The sequence below is a fragment of the Labrus bergylta genome, chromosome 2, assembly GCF_963930695.1.
Source record: "Labrus bergylta chromosome 2, fLabBer1.1, whole genome shotgun sequence".
Taxonomy (NCBI): domain Eukaryota; kingdom Metazoa; phylum Chordata; class Actinopteri; order Labriformes; family Labridae; genus Labrus; species Labrus bergylta.
The window spans coordinates 9,505,952-9,526,052 of NC_089196.1; the positions used below are offsets into that span (position 1 = coordinate 9,505,952).

General features: G+C 39.3%; 1 protein-coding gene across 1 annotated transcript in view; it reads left to right on the forward strand.

Annotated features, from left to right (window-relative positions):
- rimbp2b (RIMS binding protein 2b) overlaps positions 1 to 20,101 on the forward strand; it is a 79,478-nt gene that overhangs the window by 22,271 nt on the left and 37,106 nt on the right. The window contains 2 exon segments of the mRNA XM_065964140.1: positions 9,292 to 9,375; positions 15,911 to 16,000. The gene's annotated coding sequence lies outside the window, so the exon portion shown is untranslated.

Consider the following 20,101-nt stretch of genomic DNA (forward strand, 5'->3'; position numbering starts at 1 on the left):
CTGAGAAACTTCCAGAGCTTCATCTGGTTAGACTCTCTATACATTAGAGTCCACTGTGATAATATTTTCGATCACAAATGACAAAGCATCAACTCAGAGCTGTCATTGCAGCAGGGCGCAGTATGTAATCCAGTATGTTAAAGTGGCTGTTCAATCCTTTCATGCATTACAGGTGAAGATGAACTTATTGGACATAATTGACCTGCTGATGGTAAAGAGCCATGTGTGCTAAAGGATGAACTAGGGTACAATAACTAAAAATTATTTTGTATAATTACCTCATAATTATCCATCTCAATACCTTGATATTTCATAGGTCATTGATTTTGCATTACTAGAGGCATCAGGATAACACTGGATCTGAACAAATAGGACAGCATGTAATATTTTCTGCTCTAATCAGCTTATCTGGTTGGGGCCCAAGTGTGCAGACAAACAGACAGCTTGGTTCAATGTGAATTAGTTGAATGTGAATTTGTAATTTGATCATGGCAGGTTTGTAAGATTCTCTCTCTCTGTTGGCTTCTGACTGAGAGGGCCGCAGATGTGATGGCACGCCACGACTCCCCGTAGACTAAAAGCGAGTGATTCTGGCAAAGTCATGAAAAAGAAGACGGATGCTCCTTTTCTTTTTTTTTTTCTTTTTTTTAAATTTGTCTAGTTTAAACTTGTCTTTGTGTTTTAATAACAATCCAGTTATATGTATCTAATGTGATAATAAGTTATGATGTAGGTTATGCTCTTTATTTAGTTGAATTGCTGCAAGCCTGCAGGGCAACAATTCTCAGTCAAAGCAGTCTGGAAACAAGGGACCAGATCAACATTGACTTTTGCCAGTTATAATCCAATTTTTTAACCGCTTTTTTTGTTTGCCGCTAGCTATTAACCTTGTTGAAAGTATCATAAAACACAACCCAATCGTATTCATTTAAAAAGATGGTACTATTGTTACCATCTTTGCTGTTGTTTTTTTAGAAAACCCAGACAGCAAAGAGAAGTTGAGGAATAAACAATTCTAATTTGAATCACCTTATTGCAGTCTGCTGTGCCAAGTCGTCCACACTGTGCCTGTTTCTGCTGCCAACAGTCTGCTTAAGAATAAACAGAGGCCTCCACTGTTTCTAAGGGCGATTGCTGTGCTCCACAAGTGTCTTTATTTTCATTGTACAGTTGCCCAGTATTAGTGAGTCCGTATTCAGGGTTCATTTGCTCTCCTTTTTGCTCCCACGCTCTGTTTGACTACTGCGTCCTGAGGGTTGAACACTCTGTCTGGCCGCTCAGAGAACAGTCCACCATAGCTCATCTATACGCAGCTACTGGACACTCCGATGAGACTGGGGCCAGCTGTCACATAGTGCTGTGTATCTGCCATCTAGACGACTTAAACTATACTCCAACCAAGTCAAGTCTGTGAATGTGTCAGGATTCATTCAATCCAGCATATTTATTTCAAGAAAATATGTTATTGACAAACTAAATGTAAGGCCTTCTATTAAAGATGTTTGCATTAAACCTCACCTGAATGTAAGCTGAGTCAGGTTCTGTTATGTGTGTGACCCATACTCAATCTTTTTTTTTTAAAAGCAGCTTGTGTACTATCTTTGTCACTACAGCTTTCTTTTCCAAAGCTTGCTGGTTTATTTATATTGTGAAACATTTGTCCCAGTAAGATCACACTGTGCTGTTTGTGAATCCGTCCTAAAGGGATGGATATTTTACGGATTGTTCAGATTTAGTTTTATTGGGGGGCATATACTAAGCATTGAAATGACCTCTGAGAGCACCTTGGGTTAAGCAGAGGTATAGTTTCACTCAAGATCCTTACACAAATTGATGAACTGAAGGCAGTATAATCTGTAATTTATGTGAAATAATGTTTTCATTTCACTGTTTTGGTCAGTTTTTTAAGCATTAAGGGGAGTCGAAAAATGCAAAGTAATCTTAATGATCAGGGAATTAACAATGCTATAATTTCTCTCTAAATCATCAACTTTTTGAGAGATTCAAAGTTTCAGCTGTGAAACTCTTTTTCTTTCTGCACTATTGTCTCCGCAAACTCTCTGCATTAAAGTCAGTAATGAAAAAGAACATCTTTGTGGTGCTAAATTTAACGTCCACAAAATAAAAGAATCCCCTTCCCACACATATACTGCCCCACCTAGAACTGTGTAATGTGCGCCTGATGTTTTGGATTCTCTCCAGACAACAGTCACAATCAAAGCTGCAGAGGTGATCTGTGTTTACAAGCAGTAGTTTGTTACAAGGCGTCTACTGCGCCGCCATGAGAGATACGGGTTACCATGTGAACTGTCTGCAGAGGCATTGGCCAGCAAATCCAGCTGGGGATGAGTAAGCCTCCGTGTCTGAGTGGGCAGCAGCAGTGGGCTTCCAGCATTTGCTTGGTTGCAGCAGTAATCATCAGATGTTCTCTGTGGACCTTTAGTCAGCGAAATGCTTTCAGCTGCCAAAACAAGAAAATAAAACCTGTTTATTCTCTCATCATACAGTGGTGTCTCTATATAACCGGACATCGTCATAGGGATATGCATAGATCTTACAGCATTGCATAGCGCACCTCTTTATTTATCTCTGTAGGAGTCTGTTGAGGCTGCATGAGTCATTGTTTAGTTTCCATTAAGGTAAAAGTCTCAACTGGCATCTTTGTGTTCGTGCAGTGGGATTATCAGATTTACAGTCCTCTCTCCGGAGCCTCTCAGACACACTCAGCCCGCTCGTTCAAATTAGCCCCCTATTCCAACAAGCTAACATTTTATTATAGATCCTAGTTTATCCTCTTTGTAGTGCTCCTGACACTCTCCTCTCTTCACTCCTTTTATTGTAGAGGCCTGTGATGTTGCTCTGTTTTATACCTTGTGATTTCCTTCATTCTTCTTTCATTATAATTCGTTCTTTCCTTCCTCGCCTCACCAACAGTATTCCCCCTTCTCACACGTTCCTCCCTTTGTGCTCTTCAGTAGTAGCGTGCAAGACTCATAAGACATCAGCAGGCAGGTAGTGTAGCGTTCAGTGGCTCAGCGAGGTCAGGCCCCGGTGATAGTGGCAGCTTCATTTCGGATTCTGCAGCGTGCCAGTGCTTGTGTATCCTGGTGGGGTGATAGAGTTTGAAAGAGAAAAAGAGAGAGGAAGAGGTGGAGGAAGTGGAATTCAGACTAGGCGACACCTTTTAAATATCATTGCTGCATGATATTTAACATGCCTGATAGAGGACGCCTCACTGAGGTCTTATACCCGGAACAAAATGCTGCAGAGCTGAGGAGCTTAGACGGTAAATCCTGCCTCTCTCCCATTTTTCATTTTGCCCATTCTCCCTTCTTATCCTTTGTATTCATATCTAGGTCTCTATGCCTGACGTATCTCACTCGTGATCATACGTCTGTCCACTATGAATCTTTTTTCTCGCTCTTTTCACCTTTCCTCTCTGCTCCCTTGATTACATCTGTCAATCTGTTGGTATGCATGTGTGCCTATACTGTGTTTGTGTGTGTGTGTGTGTGTGTGTGTGTGGGGGAGATGTACAAGATGACCTCAGGGAGTTACTCTTGTTTTTTCCTGTAAATCTGTGATTCAGCAGTCCGACTGCATGCTATAGTGCATACACACACATGCACGAAAAGCATGCGCACATACACACACTTTGAGGCTGCAGACGAGTACAGTATTAGCGGAGTGCAAGCATCTGTGCACACACAGAGTTAAGCTGTGGGGGTTATGTAACTTTCTTTGCCATTTCAAATGATTTGCTGTGTTAGACTAGATTGCTTTGTGTCTAGGCCCCAGTATGTGCAATATACTGTGGAATGCTGAGTGGAGCCTGTGCTTGGGTGTTGAGTAACAGAGGGGGAAGCCTTTATTACAGACTTTGACAGCTCTCAGCATTGTTAGACTTTCCTTTCAACCTCCTTAATGGCCGTTTCTCTTTCTGAAGCTTGGCAGGGGAGAACAAACAAACTTAAATATCAAGAAAAATGTGTCAACACTACATACAGTATATATATCCTAAGAGATATATAAGAATATATATACTATATATCTCTAAGTTAGGAAGCTCCACTGACATTTTGATGGGCTACAAATTAGCTGTTAAGCCACAATATGTGCCCCAGTTAGAGGTGATGTATTGTTTGTTTCTGAGCGTAAATACTCCCTATTAAAAGTCAAGTGAATATTTCTTTGAGTGGCCATCATTTTTATGAAAATGTGGCTCAGCTGAATTGCACCACACTGTGTGGCTACATATTTCTAAAAGGATTAGCATACAGTAGCATAATTAGTTCTGAAAGAAAACCCTAAAATATTTTGCAAGGAGAACAGAGGTTGCTTTCAAAGTCCTCCTGGAGCAAGTCTTACTCCTGTGCATGTCTGTCTCTATTTGATATCTCCATCAGATATCTGTTGTTTGCATAGCATTGCCCCCTGGTAGAAAACGTGTGCAGTTTTTTTGCACTGCCATAGGCAGGATTATTACCCATCATTATGCATCATACATATTCAAAACGACTAGGGATGAAAGACTGAGAGCTAGAGAGAGAGGGAGAGAGAGAGGGAGTAATGAGGTTACCCCTGCTGCCACAGATTATACGCAGAGCTTTCTCAACTACAAAAGATCAGAAGACTGAATGCTGAGAATAGGGTGGGGAAAGCCTTTGCTATTAATTAGTCATTGCAGAGAGAATGCTATAGTATGTAAACTCGATTTCATCAAGATGCTGCTGTGCATTTAACTCACAGTGGAGGGTCAGCAAAAATAAAAAATGAGTTTAGGTAAAGCTTGTATGCATGTTACTGTTGTGTTCTCCTGTGGGAACTCTCCATGGTGCTGAATACTAAGACGGCTGAGTCCAGGACTCACAGCTGAGAATCTTCTGTTTCCAGTACTTGTGTTCTTTTGCAAAACATCTGCTAACATCATTATCATGATTAAATTATAGTATAGCAAATAATTCTTAGTTGCTGATCAGGTTTTTTGGGTGTATTTTGCGAGGTTGTTTGTTAAAAGAAAAGCATAGGAGTGGAAAAGCAAATGATAACTTTTTGGGGTACACCCTGGGGTTGTATCAGTGACAATCCATCCAGTGGATGTTGTGAAATTGGACAGGATAATAAAAAAATGTTCATCTGCTAGAGTTATGAAGGATAAATTAGAAGAACAAAGTCAGCAGGAGTGATCTTCTTTGGATCTTGCATATGTTCTGGCAATCCATCCAACATGTAAAACAGTTCAGTACTGGACTGTCTGACCAATAGAACACTATTGCCATCATAGTCATGTAACTACAGTAGTAAACCCAATGAATTGATTAATTCATAAAAAAATAAAAAAAATAAATGAAAGGCTAAAATGGGAAAGGTTAGATGAAGAGGAAATTTATGGTTGTAAGAAGCTTGGGCTTAATAATATATTTTTATTGAATGAAGAAAAGCAGCAGGTCTTCATCATCGAGAAGATGGAACTTTCCAAATGACGTATTTTTGATCAATTATCACCATTATGGTTTGATTAATTTCTTATGAGTGGCTCCTAAATAAATCACCAAAGAGAAGTTGTGAAGATTAGATCTTCTGCAATCAAACAGGATGTTAAAGTCCTCCTGCCTCATATCGTGAACCATTGAGGTAGTACAGATTGCTGTGGATGCACCTCTCTTGTGCATGCATTTGCATTAGTGCCAGTGAGGTATAAATGCTAGACCCAGCTTAAGGGGATGGTGCTTCTCATCTGTCTTCATCTGCTGTGCAGTAAACGCCTCCTCACTTATACAGGAGCTCATTACTCACAATGGCAGCCATTTGAATCTTTTATCAGAGGGATTTTTAATTGAACATTGGCAAATGTGCTCCAAACAAATGAGCCTCAGCAAAGCCTGTGAGCTGTGTGTGTGTGTGTGTGTGTCTGTGTGTGTGTATGTGTGTGTGTGTGTGTGTGTGTGTGTGTGTGTGTGTGTGTGTGTGTGTGTGTGTGTACATGTGTGTCTGTGTGTGTGTGTGTGTGTGTGTGTGTGTGTGTGTGTGTGTGTGTGTGTGTGTGTGTGTGTGTGTGTGTCTGTGTGTGTGTGTGTGTGTGTGTGTGTGTGTGTGTGTGTGTGTGTGTGTGTGTGTGTGTGTGTCTGTGTGTGTGGTTGTCTCGTTCTGAAAACTGCCCTCATAAGATACCATCCCTCATAAGAGATGACAAGCTGTTTGTAAAGGATCTGTAGGATTTTCTCAAAGGGATTCATTAAGTATCAACATGATAGTGTTTAATGTGCATATGCAGACTTTCCTGACCATTCCCGATCTTTTTTGACTCTTTTCATTTTTACTTTGTAGTGAATAAGAACTATGTGGTTTAAGGTGATGGAAACCTCACAGAACGACAGAAGCATTCACCTGCAGTGGCTGATATAACTCCCAACTCAAATTAAAAAAACAATTCATATATCAAAAATTAAAGTGGCAGTGTTTGTTTTGTAAATCTCTTTCAACAAACTGTTAGCTAGAACATTCTCATTTTTGTTCATACAATTTTGTAGAAAGGTTGAAGATCACTCTACCACAATTTTGCAAATAAACCTAAATTATATCCATATCATAACCATCCCTTTAAACACATTGCAAATCACACATGTATGTATGTGTGTGTGTGTGTGTGTGTGTGTGTGTGTGTGTGTGTGTGTGTGTGTGTGTGTGTGTGTGTGTGTATATATATATATATATATATATATATATATATATATATATATTAGGCCTGGGAATCTTTGGGTGTCTCATGATTTGATTCAGAATCTATTTTCGATTCAAAACAATTCTGGATTCATGATTCAAAGTCTATTTTTGAATTAGTAAATACTTCAGGATCTACTCCAGTCGTCTGTGAGACTGGCTGAATTTCTTGCTGCTCCATTTGGCATTCTACTGAGTTAAAGAGCTTTGAATTTTTTTTTTTTTGATTTTTGGAAGTTATGAATCGATTTAAAATCTCAGAAGATAAGAATCTTGATTTTTACATTAATCAATTTTTTGATTATGAGATATATATATATATATATATATATATATATATACACAACATATATAAAACAAATTATTTTAAATTGTTAGAAAAATCATACCTTTATCTTAACTCTTTATTTGATAATGAAATATTGCTTCAGTGTACAATTATTCCCCCCCACATGTGTGTCCATGTAAATGTTAATGTCCTTACATGCAACAAACAATTCAGCAGGATCATCGGTTGATCAGCTACAGAGAGAAGGGGTCAAAGATTTGATCAAACCAACTGTCACTTGCCAGTGTTGAAACACAACAAGGCTGCAGAGCTTGAAAGGGTCAAAGCTTGTTCCTCCTCCTTCCGCCCATCCTGTTCCCTGACCTTATTGCTCGCTGTCTTATTAGATATTGTTGGCACTGGCGGGTTCAAGAGGGGAACCAGCTGATGTAGCAGAGCAAACATGTCTTCCATTTGAATGGATTCCAATATGTTTCCAAAGTCAAACCAAGCTGTGGGCGCTTCTGTCATGAAATGCACATTCATGCATTCTCACTTGCAGCATGTATTCTGTGCTGTGGGCTTTATGGTGGCTTCGCTGATGCTTATTTTAGTCCTGCCCAGGGCCACGTGGTGCTATGCTACCACAGTGTGTGTATGTGTGTGCACATGTAGCCGACACTGACACAGATAAAATCCTGCTTAATTCTATATACACTAATCTTGGAACATCCAGCCACACGTTTCACTCCCCTCCATAGCAGGGCTGTTCATGGTACACTGAGAGAAAGAGAGCTCAAGCTGCAGGATCTGGTGGGTGATGTAACGCTTTGATGTAGTTTGTACTGTAAGAGCAGTGCAATAGTTGGCTATGCATTAAATGAATGACCATAAAAGAGCTGTTTCCCCTTTTTTTAATGGGTATACCCTTTCCAAGTGTTAAGCTCCTGATTATAGTACAGCAACAAAAAGAATGGCATCCTCTAATTGACTCTTGAGGGGGAAATTGTTATTCTAGCAGAGCCAGTGGTGATGACTTTTCTGAACAACACTCATAGACTAAACAAGTCATTCTCTGTGAATGCTTTGGTAAACGTTAGTCATATTTGGTCTCTAATCTCATATCACCAAAAAACCTGACTTTCTTTTCATTGTAATTGCAGCTGACACAGTATTCAGCTGTCAGTTCAGTTAAACGGCTGCTTGATGGAAACATAACAGGCTTTCAGAAAACTCAGGAGGGAACATGACGTGTCAGCTAGTCGCTAGTTGAACTATAATTACAAAGTGGCAGAATGAAGTCTGCAGTTTATTTGCACACATAGTTAACACTTGTTTGATTGAGAAGGAGAACAAGACGAAGAATACAATTTTTTTTTTTAAAGACCTTCTGATGTACTGGAGCCAAACGTGTGACTGCTCTGCTATTGTGCTCAGTTTCACTGCTGCCTTAAATGGAAGACAATCTTCATTAAGTGTATTATTTCCACCTGTGTCTTTTGCCTTACACAAAACTCTATACAGATTTTTAATCCTAATTCTGTTTGGAAACAAGTCACCAGCGTCTTAGGAACTTTAAAGATAGGAAACATGAGAGATTTAAAGAAAGACAAAGCTTTTATTTTGTAGCCACACTAGCCGTATCAACATTTGATTTTGTCAGGTACTTATGATTATAATAAAATCACTTCCAATCAATTTACAGATCTGTCAGCTTCAGATGCACTTTGTGTTTAGTCCAGACATTTTAGCATGCTAACACACCAAACAAAAATGTCAAACATGGTAACCATTACACTAGCCAAGATTAAAAAATTCAATATATCACCATGCCGAACAGTGTCAGCCAAAAATATGAATAATTTTATAAAAGTGTAACTGTCTAAACTGGGATAAGGCTTTTATTTATTGAGTTATTTGTTTGTTTGTTTGTTTGTTTGTTTGGTCATTGTCCTTATTACGTATGAACATTATTTCTTACACAGTATTCTAAGACAAAAAACATACACCCTCCACATTTGAACCCTAGATTCCTTCCAGCCCACAGTCTATTTTATTCTGTCAGTAAAAACGTTTTGTAACATCTATTAGGTAACACCTGTAAGTCTGTCAGAGTCTGTAGCACAGGCAAGACAATATACACACAAACACACACACATACTGTACATATGAAAAACACAGAGTGAATACTACTGAACAATAAGATGCTTCTGCTCGCTCTCTTTCTGCCTAGTTCAAACTAGTGCTCTGAGGTAGCGTCAGTACCTGACAAACCATCGCATCTTTTTTTTTTCTCTCCCCAGGAGACTGAAATCAGTACCAGAAGGAAGGAGTGCGAAGCACTCGAGGCAGAGGTGAAGAAAAAGAATCAAACATGTCAGACTTTGGTAAGTGCTCCAAAAATATACCCCAGCCTCTGAGTGAAAGGACAGGCTAAAATTGATTTGTACCTGAGAGCCTCGCCGACTATCAACACACACAAACATCCCCTGAGAAAACGAGGGACAGTCTGCTGTAATGATATCTTGCTTCTTAAGAGGTGATGACAGGAATTGAAAATAAGAGCAGTTCACTGCATGTTGCATTATTTGCTGATAAGGATACATTTGAGAATGAGGGATAAGCTTCACAGCAGTAATTATATGAAGTAGTAGTTGTACACATTCACAGAAGAAATACCATGTTATCTTCTACAATGTAAACTTGAGTGGTATCCTCGGGCTCGGCTATATTGGTTTATTTGTATTCACATCAGTTCAAATAGCTCTGTGAAACACTGCTGCTCTTTATGTGTACAGCAGCACACAGGACTGTGCATGTTTTTAAAGTAAGGTCACCGCTCTGAAAGGTTAGAGATGTTAGACAAGTCTTGTGTCTTCTTTTTGTGTTTGGTGCCTTTTTGAAGGACATTTTCTTACAATGTCCCAGAAATGTCATTCTGCCCGCTGGGTGACCTTGACACAGGACAAAAGGCAAAGAAAACTGAAAAAAAAGGTTAAAGAGAACTTGCTGAGAATAAAAATATTTTACAACTCTTGCTTTGTCACTCAGAAACGGGCTGTAGAAGTCCTATGTTAGGCTAATTTAGTGGTTAGTTTGAGTTGTATATGTAGTGGTTAGCAGTTTCACATTTTGATGGATTCTTAATGGCCTGTGTCCCCTAACTTTTTTTTGGTAAGTCAATTTTGAGAGAAATTAAAAACGTTAATAAATTCAATTTGGGCCCTTTTTTTCATGGAGAGATAGAGTTGGAAATGAGAGAGAGAGAGAGAGAGAGAGAGAGAGAGAGGAATGAAATGCGGGAAAGGAGCCACAGGTGGGATTCGATCCTAAGCTGCCTGCTTGGAGGACTATAGACTCTATATAAGGGGCGCGCACACTAACCAATGCTCCAGCAGCGCCCCTAAAAACATTTTTTTAAAGCAATGGAAAGGAATCAAGTCCTTGCATTAGTAGCAGCTAGTCTATGCTCCAGACCTTCACATTGTACTCTTGGCGAATAAGTCTGGATAAATGAGATAAACCATGCAAAGAAAATAAGTAGTTTCCCCTCCACCATTGTTGCTAACAAAAATGTGATATTGGAAGTCCCACCCCTTCTTGATTTTGATTTGTCAGTGTGGGGGAAGTGACATTGATGAGCAAGTTGAACTATTGTGAGTGGCGCCACATTGGTTGCATTGGTTTTGTTTAGGAAATAGGTGCTTCCAGTGTAAAAAGCACTGTTAGTGGACACAAGACCTTATTGTCAGAATTATGGAGTGAACAAATAACAAGCTCTTCAACTGCTGGTGGTGCTGTTTATAAATGTTTATATTGCCACTTTGTTATTGGTTTGATGCATGTTTCGTACTTATATAAATATAGTTTTACACTATAGTAAAGGATAAAAAAAAACTTTTTGGGGTCACCAATCAACTGTGTTCAGCCAGTTTTGGTAAACCACATCACATTAGATAAGAGGATTCATCAGGCTCTATGTCTTACTACAGGAAGACATCAAAGATGTAAATCACAGCAGAGATAAAGTGTATGTGAAGGGTTCTGGTCTGTGGGATTTCACCAATACAGTTATGGGAGCCCCACTTATCACTCTGACTAATCACTTCATATTATGTTCTGAGATGGAGCGCTCGGCTCAGCTTTTTATAGTTTTTTTTGTCTTAGAGAGAGCGACGTCTTACTGCTGTGGCGTTTCAGTAGAAGTAGTTTTTAAAGAAGTGTCCCCACAGGCTTTGAAAAAAATGTTTAATTTCAGTCAATTTCACTAGAATTTTAGTGAATGTGTAAATACAGAGATTTGTAGGATTACTTTCTGTGGTTTGAGAATGAAAAATAAACTGGGGTGTTGTACGACTGACAACAGCTACTCTGTCAAAGTTTCAAACCACATACATGCTTGGGACCTGTAGAGGCAGAAGTAAGCTCAGAGTCAGGCATTACGCTTGGAGTGAGATTTTTCCTGTGAAAGGCAGGAGCTGGAAGGATTCAGCAGTAATCTAAATGACACTGTTTGGTCTGAGACTATTTGAATTCATTCCCTTATGCCCCCAAGACCACTTCTTTAGATGAGCTGTCTTTGTGTGTGGCTCTCTGCCCTGGAATAAACACTCCATTAGGACTGTTTTCTCTGCTGCCCTCCTCTCACGTCCCCTGCCCAGAGCAACACTTCCTTCCTCGCCCATTGTCGCTGAGCTTGCTTACTCCCGGTGAAGCAACCCAGAGGACACACTGTCCCCAAATGGCGTGCAGAAATGGCAGGCTGGTCTCTACAGACTGCAGCACAGCTCTTATCTCCTCTCGCACTGAGCTCAAAGAACGGAGACACAAACACAGACAAGACCAATGAACACTACAGTGAGGAGACGGCGAGTTGACAGTAATGTCACTCCCTGTTTGGTCTGAGCTTGCTTACCTCTCTGTATCTCCTCTGTTTCTCCCCTTTTCTCGCTTCTTAGTTCACAGTTTTTAGGAAAGAGTGCACATACAAAATAAGATATAGGTTTTACTCTAAGCAGCCGCTCTCCTGGTCATTTCTTATAACTAAACACTGACAGCATATCTACAAGAATATACGTTGATCTTACAAAATCTTTAGAAATTGTAGCTGGGATCGATGCCATGCATCCTCACAGTTAGTTCAGCTGTAGTGTATAAACAGTGTGTATGTGACTGACAGTAAACACTACTATAGCCATCTGGTACCTCCACCTTCATGGGTATCGAGTGTATAACTACATTTTCAATTTAAATGGGATAGATAGGATAGAACCAGTCAGAAGGTAGGAGGCAGGATATAACATTGTGATGCATTTGAATGGATCGTAAGCTTCAACAAAGCTATTCAATTGGTTGAAAAATGAGTAAATGTCCCTGAGTGTAGGATGAGTCATCAGACATTTGAAAAAGTAAACAACAAGAGAAAATACAGTTATTTTGATGTAAATGCTCAGATAATGCTTTATTGAAAAATATGTGTCAGAGAATGGCAGATACACAAACATTTTACACATGAACACTGGATTTAAACAGGAAAAATGTATTTTCCATGTCATGTGGACTTTAAGGCTGGTTACCATGGCAACAAGGATCTGCTGTGCAAGCGTTCCTCAAAACATGTATCAGTTCTAATCGAAGATTAATACTGAGGCAGACAGGAGGCTGACTCAACAGGTTAAACGGCAGGACTGTCGAGCTGTGCTCTCAAATTTAGCTCAATAATCGGGGTGAAAAAGTCCGCCTCTGTGGTCATATTAGCTTTCAGTCCGGACACATTGGGAGCATCTTAACAGAGGCTGGACTGGCAGCTCTCATTGCTTGGACACATGGCGTACATTGTATGTGCATCAGCAGAAAGACGGATTCTATTCTCCATGCCTTTTTTCTTGTTTACATTTAAAGGGTACAGTACAATCAATTCACATATGAAATTGCTGTGTCCATGCTTTGCACATCTTTCAGATGGCCTTGAACTCTTGAGTATTTTTTTGCACAGCATGGTGTGCACCACTCAAAGAGAGCACTGGTATTTATCATTTTGTGTGCAGAGTACTGGAAGCCCTTGTACTGTATGTAAACTTTTACCCCTTTACACAGTGCAGCTGTCGTTTAGAGATTTGAACTTCAAAATATTTGAATTGCAATTTGTGGCATTTGCCCGTTCCCAAATGTACTTAAAGCAGACTTTATAACTTACTGCTCTCTCTTTATGTAGTCCCTTTTTAATATTATTCATGTTACATTATACTTTAGTGCAGATGGTGTGGGTAAAGGAATAGGCTGAAAAGATTAAGCTGGTCATTAGAACAACACTGATAATGGCGGTGGTCTATGCTGAACAAGAGTAAATGATGCTGCTCACCCTGAGTCCACAGAGCAGAGGGTAAGTGGGTGAAATGTTTGCTCTGCTGCTGTGCTAAATGGCAGAGTTGATTCATCCGTCAGGCCTGTCAAAATTAAACACACAGCTCTAGCACAGCAGGCTGAGTCAGACCATGTCTGGACAAGACACACGACAGCCTCTCAACTGCTTTCAGACGCAGGATTAAGCAAGGTACTCTGCTCCTGGCCTAATAATATTGTAAGTGTATTATTCATGAACCTATGGCGGCTTCCTGAGCATCCCGAGCAAATCCAAAATATCTTTAAGAATTTCCTGTTTGTCATGTTTCCTGGGTTTTTTGCTTTAGTGTACCACATTTTCTGCAGACAAAATTATAATTGGTATGTTACAGATAATGACATATATGTTTGTCAAAGAACGTTTTAAAACTTACTATATATGTAATGAGTGTTACAATGAGTGTTGACACCATCCAGTCTCTTAAGCATTACAAATTGGAACAGAATGTGCTGTATGCTGTGTGCATAATGATTTCATGGATCGTTGTATTTTAAGAAAAACTGAAATCCCACCTCAGCACAAAATCTCAGGTTTTCATCTGAATAGTGTGGTAGGCAGCTAAAAATAGGCCACAGTGTATTCTGCATGGAATTTACTCCATCACTGGGCTCACAGGCTCTCCATAAAAAATGGGCCTTGCCAAGGGATTATGACGTGTACTGATCTGTTTAAAGCGTTAACACATCGACAATACAGGACAAAGGAACAGCTGATTCTGTGTTCAAGACCATTTGTATTGCAACGCAACGTGTGTGCCCTCATATCCCAATTCTAGAAAGGGATTTTAAATGAGGATTTCAGTCAATTCTTGTTATAAGCATAAACACACAGTTATATGTGAGCTGTTTGTCCTTCAGAATGAACACCTGGAGGCTTCTCTGGCCCACATTAGCAATCAATCGAGGATCAATAGATATGAATAGGAAAGCCAATGCAATCTTATGCTTGTACGGGAAGCATTTAAATTAACAAGACGAAATTGATGCAGGTTAAAATGCCAATATTTTTTTGTTTATGCCACAGAAATGAAATTAATCTAAGAGTAGCAGATCTCAGTTGTGACTTTGGTATTTTCTTCGGGCTATTGTTGTTTGCTTATCACCGCTTGTCTTCGACAACAGTTCTCCTCTATAGAGTGCACATACACTTCATTTATGCAGTAGTTTATACAGTACACATCCATTAGAAAAAGGTCTGATAATTAGTAAGAAGTGACAGTAATGTCTGTAGTGCTACTGTACTACTACTACTGGTGTAAGTGATATCTAAACATCCTTTGATACTCAGTGGATTTTAGCTGGTTATTGATACATGATGTTCAGTGTGTTTTTGTGAATTTTACCCATTTATATTGATGTGAGTTCAAACAGTTCAATTAATAATATTTGAAATGATCCCTTCAATATAGAGTAGTCTGTTATATTTTGTTGATTCTCTCTATTATTTGCATTGTATTTGCATACAGGACAACTAGCAGCAAAACTTTCTCAAAAGTAACCTTTTCAGTTCTCTGATTGGATGATCACAGATGTTACATATAACATTAATGATGCCTCTATTCAATTGAAGTGTACCACTGAAAGTAATCAGGCATGCACAAGGACAAATACACTGAACCTGAAGCAGGAATTCAGACACCATTATCAAATTAGTTACGCCTGTGAATTTACCACTGTCACATTTAAAAATGTATTCTGTAAAGATGGCTTTTTGCCATGACCAACTCACATGTTTTGCACCATGCATCTCATGCTGATTCTTTCCTTATTGCTGCATCAAAGGAAATAACTTAAAGCTTTGCGGTTGGTTAATGTTCAAACCCTGCATGCTTGTTAGTTTGGTGACTCGTGTCTCCATTTGCCCTCTGAAACATCCTTCATAAGTAAAACATAAGGCAGCGGGAGTGGCTGCATCACAAGCCATTAACAAGCACTGTATTTACTGTAAATGTATCATGCATGAGCTAGTAGGTTTCGTAGCTCCTGACAAGAACAACACTTGGCCTACATGATGCTCGAGCTGCAGTGAAGTGCACATCTCAGGGAACTCTGAAGATGACACTGTAAATTGCATCCATGGCACGCAATGAAGGTTTATTCCTTCTACCAGCAGCTCAACACACTTGATCAGAGCGTGGGGATCTGTGTGTGTGTGTGTGTGTGTGTGTGTGTGTGTGTGTGTGTGTGTGTGTGTGTGTTTTTGAGAGACAATCAAAACACTTACTTGATTTAGATCCACTCAGAGTGAACAGTGAAGAAAACATTTCCCATGGTGTCTTATTACATCTCCTCTAAAATGTTTACATAAAAGTTCATATTCTGGCTACATTATTGTTCCACTGCAGTGGCTAGAATTTAAGTCATGCTTTCTAAAACATGCAGGAGAACGTCCAGCAGACTGCTCAGATGAATAATGCATGGGCTATCACTAACAACACGCTCTGTTTGGGTGCTGGGCTTTGTTATAAACATGACTTCTTAGGTTCTGAACACTGTTTTCTTTCTGCTTCTTTTGCTTAGGAGAATGAGCTTCAAGATTTCCTTCAGGACAATAAGCACTTGAACCTCCAGTTCTTTAACAATAGCCACAAAGGATCTGACCATGAGAAGGTAAGCAGCAAAAAAAGCCTAGGATTTTGCTTTTATGACTGTATTATGAAATGATTTTACCCTTAGATTTGTCTGGTGAGAACAACACGTAGTGATCCCCTGACTGCCGTAATGACATTTATTTTATTTCGTAGATTATATTGTACCAATGAAGTTCATTACGTAACGGCCATTCATGGTGCTCTGTGGATACAATCTGATAACTTTGGTGAGCCCCTTGTTTTTCTTTTGGGCCCTAAAGCTTAGAAATAAACAACTCAACAACTATTGGATTGCTATGAACTGGTAAAGACATTCATGTTGACCTTGGGACTATTTGTTCTAACTTTTGTGATCCCTTAACTTCTCATATAAGGTCATCATTTTCATTCAGACTACCTCTGCACTTGTGCAGATGTCCACACCAGTTCTGTCCAAGCTCATGTCTCAGCAGTTTCAAACGGGCAAAAATCGACATAACTGTTAGAAAACCTCTTCAAAGACAGCTTGTTTTGCACTTAAGCATCATGGGATTCCTAGCCACGCTAAGAGAGCTAACATTGCCACTTATATTTTCATATTTTCTCCCTCGTAATGTCAAAATCCTCCAAATAATGCAAGGCAAGGCATGTTTATTTATACGGCACATTTCAACAGCAAGACAATTCAAAGTGATTCACACATCAAAAGCATCATAACAGAGGGGAAAAAAAGGAAATATTAAAATTGAAAATTGAAAAATCACTAAAACAAAAACTTCAAAATCACAGAGAAGAACCATTCAGACATTCCTTAGCATTTTTACTACCTCCTTCATATCCCAGACTGTTGGATATTTCCTCCTGATATTCAAGATTTTATTAAGGGAGTCGATTTGGCTTACTGTAACCAGGACACCGTTTTATTAATCTTGAATATTCAGTTTATTGCCTCTTTCCTAGCAATCTTCAATTACCCAGTAAGTGGTATTCCTTTTTTTGTTAACCCACATAAAGAAAACAGTGATATACTGTTAAGTTTTGTTTGAATAGAAACTTAAATTCAAGACATTTATTGACCAGTGGTGGTGCATAGCCCGACTGTAGCCGAACTGTTGGCTTGCTGTTAGCAGACACTGGGACGCTGGTTTTCAGGACACCACTGCTGGTGAAAGACAAAGCCGTTTAGCAAAGCCCGGAGCTTTCCGGACAAAACTGGTTAAACAGTAGTGGGTGTAATTAGCCTAGCATATGTTAGTTTTCTTAAGAATGACTCTGACACGTCTTACCAAAACACAGCCCACTGTTTCTCCAAATCCACTGCATGACAAGCTGTCATCCTCACCTGTGGATGTGCAGCCACGAACAGCTCACATACAAGCATGGAGGCTGAGTTGTAGGAGCATGGTAGTTCTGTTGCACCTGATTGGGCGGAACATTTGTGTGTGTTTTTATTATTGGTTTGACATTTATTGTGTCAGAAAATGTTCAAAAACCCCCAAAAAAGGTTGGAAGGTAGCTTCTAATACTGTCGGAGAGTTCATTTTTTCAGTACATAAGATCAAACATAACACAGTTAGAAGCTTTTTGCGGATTTGGTTTTCCAGGGGCTTTAAATGTACAAGCTTCAGAACCAAGAGGAGGAGGAGCTCTCCTTCTGTTTACATTGACTATGTTAATAATGCCTGTAAATGTTGAGTTAAACAACAAGGCTTTAAACAGCAGCTTTTATTAAAATGAAGACTACCAATGATAAACAAAGATATTGTCACATTAAAGGTTCTGTTCCTATGGCAGAGGATTTTTTTTTAAAAATAGCAATCTCTGTTAGGTTTAGTGTTGAATTATGAGTAATGTAAGTGTCAATCATATGCAATTTTTGACAGAAAAAGAATCAGTTAGACTCACACATATCAAAGCAAAACTTCTCACTGCACTGACAGTAGGTTGACATGCAGTTAAATACATAGATTTTCTTTAACTTAAGGACAAAACAGAAGAGGTAAAGACAGTGGCTTCAATGTTGCATGAATGCTGATGAGTGCGATGCAAACATGACATTTGTGGTCTTGCCACAGTGTCAACCGTGTTCTTCATAGGTCACAGCCGCTCTGGCCCTTACAGTTACACTCTACAAGATGGATTTCTGGGTCAAACTATAATTTGCTTTAGGATGCTGGATTAATGGAGCCTTTTTCCCAATATACAGCGTAGAACTGAAAGTAACAATTTTCCAAATATTAAAACTCCCTCACCTTACTTTTGAGTTGAGTACTTTTAGGGTTGAAGATCTCAAAGGCCTTCAGAGTGGATAACACAAAGTCGGAGTAGATCAGTAAACTCAGAGCACCTGGTTTCTCTCTATGGACAGAGAGTATTTCCTAAAGGTGCTGATTGGCAGGTTGTTGGGGGGAAGAAAGCTGCTAGTTATTGACATCTTATCAGGGTGGAGGTGGCTCTTGGAGCAGCTGTGCTGAGGACTCCTGAACTGTTATCACGCTGAGGGATATGAGAGCAGCACTCTGCAGGGTAGTGCGGATATCAGCCCTCGCTAACACCCCCATGTTCTGATCCCTATCGTCTCTGAATGAACTGGGAGGGGCAGAAAACTGCACCCCCCCCTCTGCCCATAATAGACTATTGACCTGCTTCTGCTAAATCCAATATAGTTTTGTTCGATCTGTCTACATAAGGTCTGACAGTCGCTTCTATCCATGTGGATTGTTTGGCTGTGCGGAGGCAGCTTGTTCATAGACATACTCACTGAAGTCTGTTTGTGTTTCGCTTTGCTGATGTTTGCTGAAACGCCCTCCTCCAGGAATCATTAGTCATTGATGGCTGCTCTGAGGAAAGGGCTACGCCACATTACGGCTGCAGGAACCAGACGTTTTGCAGCCGATGAGGGGCATTTAAAAAACTGATTAAAAAAATGCCTCCTAAGTAGCAATACAGCTGGTCCATGGAAGAAAGATTATGAACAAAGTTAATTTCTTTCCAAATATTTATTCATTTAGCATTCATTTACTGGTGTTGAATTGGTGTACAATGTTAATATAATGCGCAATTGCTTCAAAAACTTGGTGCTTGGCTAACAATGACACATGAATAATGTATTTATGTTCTGGTAATAACCATCTCAGTCAGTGAATTATGTAACATTTCCATCATCATAATATTTTAAATCTTCTATCGTTTAAACCAGTCAGCTCCCTCGTCCTTTATTAAAATGTTTTGGTATGCTTTGGCTGGCATTCAAATAAATATCTCTTATTTTCACATCTTTGTGCTAAAAATGAGCAAAAGTGTCAAAAGATGTCCAGTTTTTGTCGATACTGATTTAATAAGTGAGGAGACAACCTGGTGTCAATTAGTCAATTGTACTGAACAGTGTTTCTTTCTTTACAACAAAAAAAGGAAAGTGGCAAACAATGAACTGGGTGACTTTATGAAAAGCTTTGAAACTCTTCTGGCTTCATTATTTGTTGAATTAGAATAATACAAATGATCTGTCTATATTAAGATCTGTCTTTAAGATAATATGGTTGGTAAGAGTTGGATAAATGATGGGTAAATTCAAATCTTGTTCGATTTTTAGGAGCTAACTGTGCAACACTCACAACTTAAGTTCCTTTGTGTGAATCAGTTGCACTAATAACTGTGCTTGTGATTGTAATTATACTTTATCGATTACCAATGCAGTGATTACATTGTTATTGTAGTCTGCACTCTGTCTTTCATTGTAAAGCTGTAATAGTCTTAGTCTTAGTTCATTGTGGCACTGATTTTGATCCTCAAGATGTCCCGTGATGTTTTTGACAACTAGCTGTGATGTTTTTAACACAGCCTTAATTTAGTTTGTATTCTGAGCTTACATAGGAGCACACAAGCTACACAGTTTCGTGAATAGCTTCACACTATTCAGCTGATGATAGTCAGGTAGCACTAATATCAGAAGAGTAGCGATATAGCAGTGAAATGCTCTGAGAATAGTTCACATAACATGAAGTAAAACAAAACAGGATTGAAGATGTTGTTGTTATTTTTAAAAGGCGTAAATGCTTTCAGAATGTTTGGTAAATCTCCAGGATACACACAGCGCATTGTGATGAGAAACAATGAGTGTGTTTACAACTCTGCGGGATAC